The sequence below is a fragment of the Myxocyprinus asiaticus genome, chromosome 16, assembly GCF_019703515.2.
Source record: "Myxocyprinus asiaticus isolate MX2 ecotype Aquarium Trade chromosome 16, UBuf_Myxa_2, whole genome shotgun sequence".
Classification (NCBI taxonomy): Eukaryota; Metazoa; Chordata; class Actinopteri; order Cypriniformes; family Catostomidae; genus Myxocyprinus; species Myxocyprinus asiaticus.
Window position 1 is genome coordinate 49021497 of NC_059359.1, and position 7364 is coordinate 49028860.

Below are 7364 nucleotides of genomic sequence, written 5' to 3' on the forward strand. Positions count from 1 at the left end.
ATTGCACATTTGATCATGAGACGCAATGAGAACCAATGAGATTTGATGTTATCGACGTTGCCACCACATTTGTTGTTGACCTGAGTCACTATTCACTTACATTACTATACACAACTATTCCTTTAAGTATCTTTTAGGGTACACGTATCCCTGTTTGGCAATACTAGATTGTTGTAAAACACGTTTGTGTCATACAAAAATGAGGGACAACACACAACACAAATATTTAAACATGCAGGTGCTGAGTTCTGAACTCTTTTTCTCTTTGGGTTTTAATAGTCTCTGCTCAGTTTTGTTCAAACGTCTGTTTCCTATTGTTTAGGTTGGTCATTTGGAAACACGGGGCAATTCCCTTTTGAGGGGGTATTTCTGTACCTGGGTGGGATGGTGAAATTGAGACCATGAGTTTATCTGAATGTGTTTAATTCATACTGACTTAAATAGCAGAATAGCATAAAATACATATAGAGAACACACACATGGTCCATGTGTCAAGCAGATCTTTGAACAGAAAAGATAGAGATAGAAGGTTAATTTTTAACCAGAACTTACAAAAAAAGATCAGACATGAGAGCTGTGATTCATGCCACATTTATAGATATGCAGTGTGTGATTACAGTGTGTGATTCAAATAGTCCAGTGACCTGTCTTTAATGTAGTAAATGAGGGTCACATTTTGAGATCACATGACCAGCAGAATACTATGTGCTTCATCTCAGTAGCCTCCCTGTTTTTGGACACTTTGACTGATGGAATAAATAAATCATGGCTGACTGGAAAAAATGTATTGCTTTTAAGGCATCAGTCACCAAAAACGTTTGCTTTCACATAATGCTGCATCCATGCCGCTAGGTGTAAGTGTAAGTCCAAGACAACTGACATATTATCCAGCGCAACAAAACCCAAAAATAACTGAGTGCACCATTAAATGATAGTAAACGAGATTTACAAATCCTCATTTGTCAGGTGTCTGATATGGTATTTCTTTAACAATAGCTCTGGTCAAAGGAGAGAGGCGAGAAGTAAAATTATGATTTACCATTTATACATTCAATACTAGAAGTAACATTTTGATTATTCAATTAATACATTCAATACTGGAAAGGTATTGAATGTATTACTGGTATAATCAAAATTTTACTTCTCGCCTCTCTTGTTAATCCAAGGCTGTCCACATCACTGAGAAGACATAAAGCAGGAGACAGAGGGTTGCTGTGGCACAGGGCACAGGACATTGTGAAGATAACTGTAGCTGTCAACCTGTGTTTTACTGCAGTGCTGACAGGTTTGAGTCCTTAAAAATCCTATTAGATGTGATATCCTCTGAATTTATTGAGGTAAGTATTAATAAGCTTTATAATTAATTAACTGAAGCCTGGAGAGTCTTGGTTCTAACCGATGTCTCACCATGGTAGCTGCATCTTACGGGCAACTGAATTCAAGTTCACAAATGTTGATCGTTTACTCTGTGTTGGATGCCATTGTGTACCCCTCTTCGAGGAATCAAGATTAATTCATGCACGTCGTCATGCATAAGTACTTATTGTACAGGGTCTGATTACATCCATTAAGTTAAGATGATGCTTTTTGCGTTCTGCCAATCTCTCCTAGTGTTTTCTTGACTGGATCGCTGATGCAACTTTAAACTGCCAGCAGGAGTGAAGCCACCGGAAGTGTCCGAGTGGCCATCTTAGTATGCCCAAACTGCCATAGAGCATCACTGACTGACAGAAAACACCCCATTTCACTAAGGGAAGTTAGTGAGGGAAGGGCATAAAAATTTGAAGTGGAACGCATATCAGTGGCCTTTATCCGCATCTCCTTAAAGTGGAAGTATCACCTGTTCTGCGTGCCCTTTGACACCTAGCTGTAGTCATTGCTCATTACACTCAGCATTTAATTGACAGCACAATGCATTTGGCTGCTCTCATACAAATAATCATATCAAACCAAGGGTATATCTTATATCACAGTTATGTTACATGTTTCTTTTTATTAGAGTTTTTTTTTTTGGCATCATTACACTGAAGAGATTTTATTATCCTGGGTTACTTTAAATTATTCATTCTATATTAGTGGTAGGACTATGAAGCTTTCTAAACAATGAGGCCTTTCTATACAATGGGGCTTTATCAAAATGTTTGAAATTCCATGCTTCATCACTCAAGTTTCCACATACTGTTCATTTTCTGAATCTGTTGTCAAAACATAAGCTCCCCATTAATGCTCTCTACATTAGTTTAACAACACTATGTTTATTTTAAGTTATCTATTTTGCCCCTTACACTGTATATGTGCTCGTGGCCGAAGCAGTAACATTTAGTAGCAGGTAAGTAAGGTATGTTTTATTTTACGGGTATAACAACTGCTGGATTAGCACTTATTTTGAGCAGATACCAAATATTCAGTTAGCTTCACACGTAATGGACCATGCATACGTGTTGTTGGTTTGGCATGGGCTTCATCAAAGCTTCCACATCAGACATCCCATCATTATTTGCATTTTCATGTTTTCCCTTTTGATCTGCATCTTGCGGTATTCGCTGTCCCTTACCCTTCATTCACCTAGATTTCAAATAGTTATATAGCCATTTAGGATTTTTTAAATCCTAAACTTTCTTTAACAATTGATGTCCATGGGGGCCTTGGTAGCTCAGCAAATAAAGATGCTGATTACCACATCTGGAGTCGCAAGTTCGAATCCAGGGTGTGCTGAGTGACTCCAGTCAGGCTTCCTAAGCAACCAGTTGGAACGATTGCTAGGGTGTGTAGGGTCACGTTGGGTTAACCTCCTCGTGGTCGCTATGATGTGGTTCTTGCTCTCAGTGGGGCGCGTGGTGAGTTGTGCATGGATGCCGTGGAGAGTAGCATGGGCCTCCACACACGCTACATCTCCGTGGTAAAGCACTCAAAAAGCCATGTGATATGATGCGAGGATTGACGGTCTCAGATGCAGAGGCAACTGAGATTCGTCCTCCTCCACCCGGATTGAGGCGAGTCACTACGCCACAACAAGGACTTAGTAATAATTCCAATCATCCAGAGTCTTTTCTGATAGAAATGGAAGCGTAAACAGTAGTTCTAGCAGGAAGACTCTGGGTCCTTATGCTTTAATCAATCAGGCATCTCATCCAGTCACAATAGTCTTGAATACTAATTTCCAAGTCTTTTCAATTGGTGAGGATTGAAAGGAAAATGGATGGTGCCATGTACACCCAAATTCTTTAGAAACATCTGTGGCCCTCTGCTTGACAACTGAAGATGGGCAGGTGGTTAACCTTTCAGCATGGCAATGATCCCAAACACACCACCAAAAAAAAAAAAAAAATGCAGTATCTTAAGGATAGGAAGGTCAAAGTCCTTGAATGGCCAAGTCAGAGCCCTGACCTAAATCTAATAGAAAACCTGTGGATGGACATGAAGAGAGCAGTCCATCACCGCTCACCCCGCAATTTGGCTTAAACAATTCTGCAGGGAAGAATGGGCAAATATTCCCCAATCTAGGTGTGCGAAGCTAGTAGAGACATATCCAAACAGACTGGTGGCTGTCATTAAAGCAAAATTTTGCTCTATGAACTATTAAATCCAGGGGTGTGATCAATTTCAAACTCTGTTACTCTAGTTTTCATCTTTTATACATTTTTGGAACTGTTGCCTTTTTTCATTACTTGAATGGCCTATCCACCTTATTCTGCAACGTGTAAGTAAGCAAGTGGCTGCATTTTAAGCAAGTGTGACAAAGTTCCACTGTTCTTTACCGCAATGTAAATAACTAGAAGAAGAAGAAGAATACCAGAATCTAGGGCTTATAACTATCACACAACATCAGAATGTACAGCAGGATAATATCCTAATGTCTGATCATTTTCTAATGTCAGCATTTTGCCATTGGCTTTCTGTTCTCTTTCTTCCTTCTGCTGGTTGTGTAGTTTGTGGTAGCCATGACAGATGGAGCTGTGCGTTTCAGCACCTGATCTCTCACTCATTGATGCAGTTATCTGCCTGTGTAACTGTATGTGGTAAAATGATAGCAAAATGTGATAAACGGTAAAACTATATGTGCTTAAAACTAATGTGTTCATGAAAAGAATAATAAATGATAATAATACAATACCATGTTTTGCCAGCCTTCAATATTAAGAAATATAAATTAGTATTTTTGTATCGCTGAGATGGCTGGAGGTGGATTATACCGGAAGAGTTCCACATTCAAGGTTAATAATGGTGGCGCCCTAGTTACGGTGAAAAATAAGGTGCATATCATCAAGCTAGTTGAACAAACTCAGGGTTACAGGATTGGTTTCGAATAGACAAAACCAAACCAATCCAATCAAGCTTAATTGGTACCAAAGTTGATGCTGCTCATCAACTTTCTCTGTCAACTCAGGCTTTTTTGCACATGAATGAGGGATGTTTGCAGCGAACAGCCAATCATGAGAAACGTGAAGAGAAAGAACGTTTCACTTCTCGTGAGAGATTTACCTCTCTGCTGAAGGTCGATCATTATGAAAATATGAAGAATTTGAATACATTTAAACAGCACAACAAGAGATTGTTTTAAGAATATGAAAAATTTAAATGCATTTACACTGCACAAGCAATCAAAATGAAATCACAAAGAATTAAAACACATGATTTACATAGCACAAAGGATCACTGTACAATTGTGAAGAAATTAAAGACATTTACACAGCAAGAAGAAACACCGTGGCTGCTGTGAGAGCTCAAGAGGACTGCTGGAAACAAATTTTTAATGTGATAAAAAAATATAAAACAGCTGAGGCCTGCACCATGAAGGTCGCTGAACCTTGGTTTCAGGTTGACAAATTCAAACCGATCCAGTCAGGCTTAACTGGTACCATGATGCAGCTCATCAACTTTCTCTGTCAACACAGGCTTCGATCCTGACTTTAAGATTAGATTAGGTGCTCATGCACATGAATGAGTGACGTTTGCAGCGCACAACCAATTGTGTGAGAGAACACACAGTTTCACTTCTCGTGAGAGACTCAGCAGGATTTACCTCTCTGCTGAAAGCTGATGATTATAAAAATAAGAATTTAAATTCATTCTGCACAAGATATTGTTTTAAATATATATAATGCATTTACACTGCTCAAGAGTTCTGCATGAAATCATGAAGACTTAAAACACATGATTTACACAATACAAGGGATAACTGTAAAATTATGATGTGATTAAAGACATTTACACAACCAGAAGAAACAGCAGCTGCCACGAGAGCTCAAGAGGACAGCTGCAAACAAAGTCTTAATGTGATAAAAAAAAAACAAAAAAAACAGCTGGTATGATGTGTAATTGAATTCATATAGGCCCACAACAAGAACACACATTCTTATTCAATTTAAAAGCTTAAATCTATTTAAAATATAAAAGCTTTTATATTTATTTGAATTAAAAACTTTATATATCATTTAAAACTATTACAAATAAATATAAGCTAGTATTGATTACAAAATGAATAGAGACCATAAAGATAAACATTCTCCCTAAGTTTATTTTCCTTTTTCAAAATCTACCAGTTAGTATATCAAAACATGTTTTAGACAATGGAATAAACTACTTTGTAAATATATATGGGATAACAGGAAACCTAGAATTAGTGTTAAAATTATTAAGATGTCAAAAAGGCTTGGAGGTGTAGAATTCCCAAATTTAATAAATCTGCCAAATTCAACCTATATTGATTTGGATGAACGAAGAATCTAAAGTGAAATGGAGGAAGATGGAAATGTATCAAATGGAGAAACCTATTAGTATATCCCTTTTCCAAGGGATTCCAAACAAAACAACAAATTTAAATCAATAGATCATATTTGTATTAATCGTACTTTTAGAATTTGGTTAGAAAAAAATACATATTGTAAAATTAAGAAAGATATGAGAAATTGCTAAAGATCCTGATTTCATGCAAAATAGATTAGATAATACATTTACATTTTGGGCAGATAGAGGTCTGAAAAGGGATCACCAAATGTTCACTGATATAGGAATGGATCCCTTTTCAAACCTAGCAAAAAAGTGTGACCAAATTATTATTTTTTAATTATTATTATTTACAGGTAAGAAGATATTTATTAACAGAAGTTAAAGTAAAAGAAATAAAAAAGGAAATGCATCCCATTAATAAATGATATCATTGATACATACAATACAATTAATCCAATACAAATTTTAGGAATTTTAAAGAGTGCACTTAAAAGTTGACTTTGATTATGCCATGTGCTAAATTTGATCATGGGTTTCCTCGCATGGGCAATCTCTGATTGCTTGTCAGCGTAATGAGCCACACCTGTTTCCCATTCCCCTTGATTAATTTGCTTCTTATTTATTCCTCTTTTGTGTGCTCTTTGCCAGATCGTTGTTTGCCCTAGTGCCTTCAACAGCCAGACAGCTTGCCAGTTTTTACCTATTGATTTGTCTTGCCCTGATTTTTCTGAACTCTCTGCCTGCCCCTGTCTTCCCTGTATTTGATCTCAGCCTGTCTTTGAGTTAACCTGCCCTGTGCCTGGTTCTGGTTGCCTTTCCCTCTTCACCCCCTTGGTTCGAATCTCAGCCTCTCCCTGACTTTGTCTGATCCAGTCTGCCTAGTCCCCCTGTTCTACCTGCTCTGGCTCCAGCCTGTTCTGACAACGAAACCTTCCTGCCCCTCTATGACTCTGTCAGCTTGCTTCACCTGACCACCTGTGCTGATCTCGCCTGGCTGTCTGACTGTTTTTGTTCTCGACTTCTGGGGTTGTTTTGGGTTTTGCCAGACTTGTTTTGAATGAAACTTATCTGATCATGGATTAACCTGCTTTTGGGTTCTCTCTGCTGCCCTGACAAATAGGCTATAGACTACTATTGAATAATTAAACAAGTATGCAATAATTGGTGTGCAATAATAAAATGAAAGAAGGGGTTTGGGAGGCATGTATACCTTTCTATAGCTATGTTGTGGAGTGATTTTAGCTTTTAATATTTCCAAATAAGTCATTATTGGCAAGTTTTATAATCCATTTTACTAATTGTTTTGTAGATAACTTAATATAATCTGTTACAATGCATGGAGTGTAAGTTACTATGGCGATGAACAATGGTAAAAGCTGACCCACCTTCATGGTACCTAAAACCCAGGGTTGAGGCAAACTAAACTGAAACTTACCTGGCTAGCTACCTAAACAGGCTTCATAATACACGCCCCTGGGGGGTATTCCAGAAAGAAAGGTGAATTTACCGTGACATAAACCCTGAACTCTTGGTTGATTAACCAAAGCATTGCTTACTTGCGGTTACTGGTTCCAGAATACCAGTTCTGGGATAGTTCACTCAACCTTGAATTTGAAACCCAGAGTTTGTGCGCG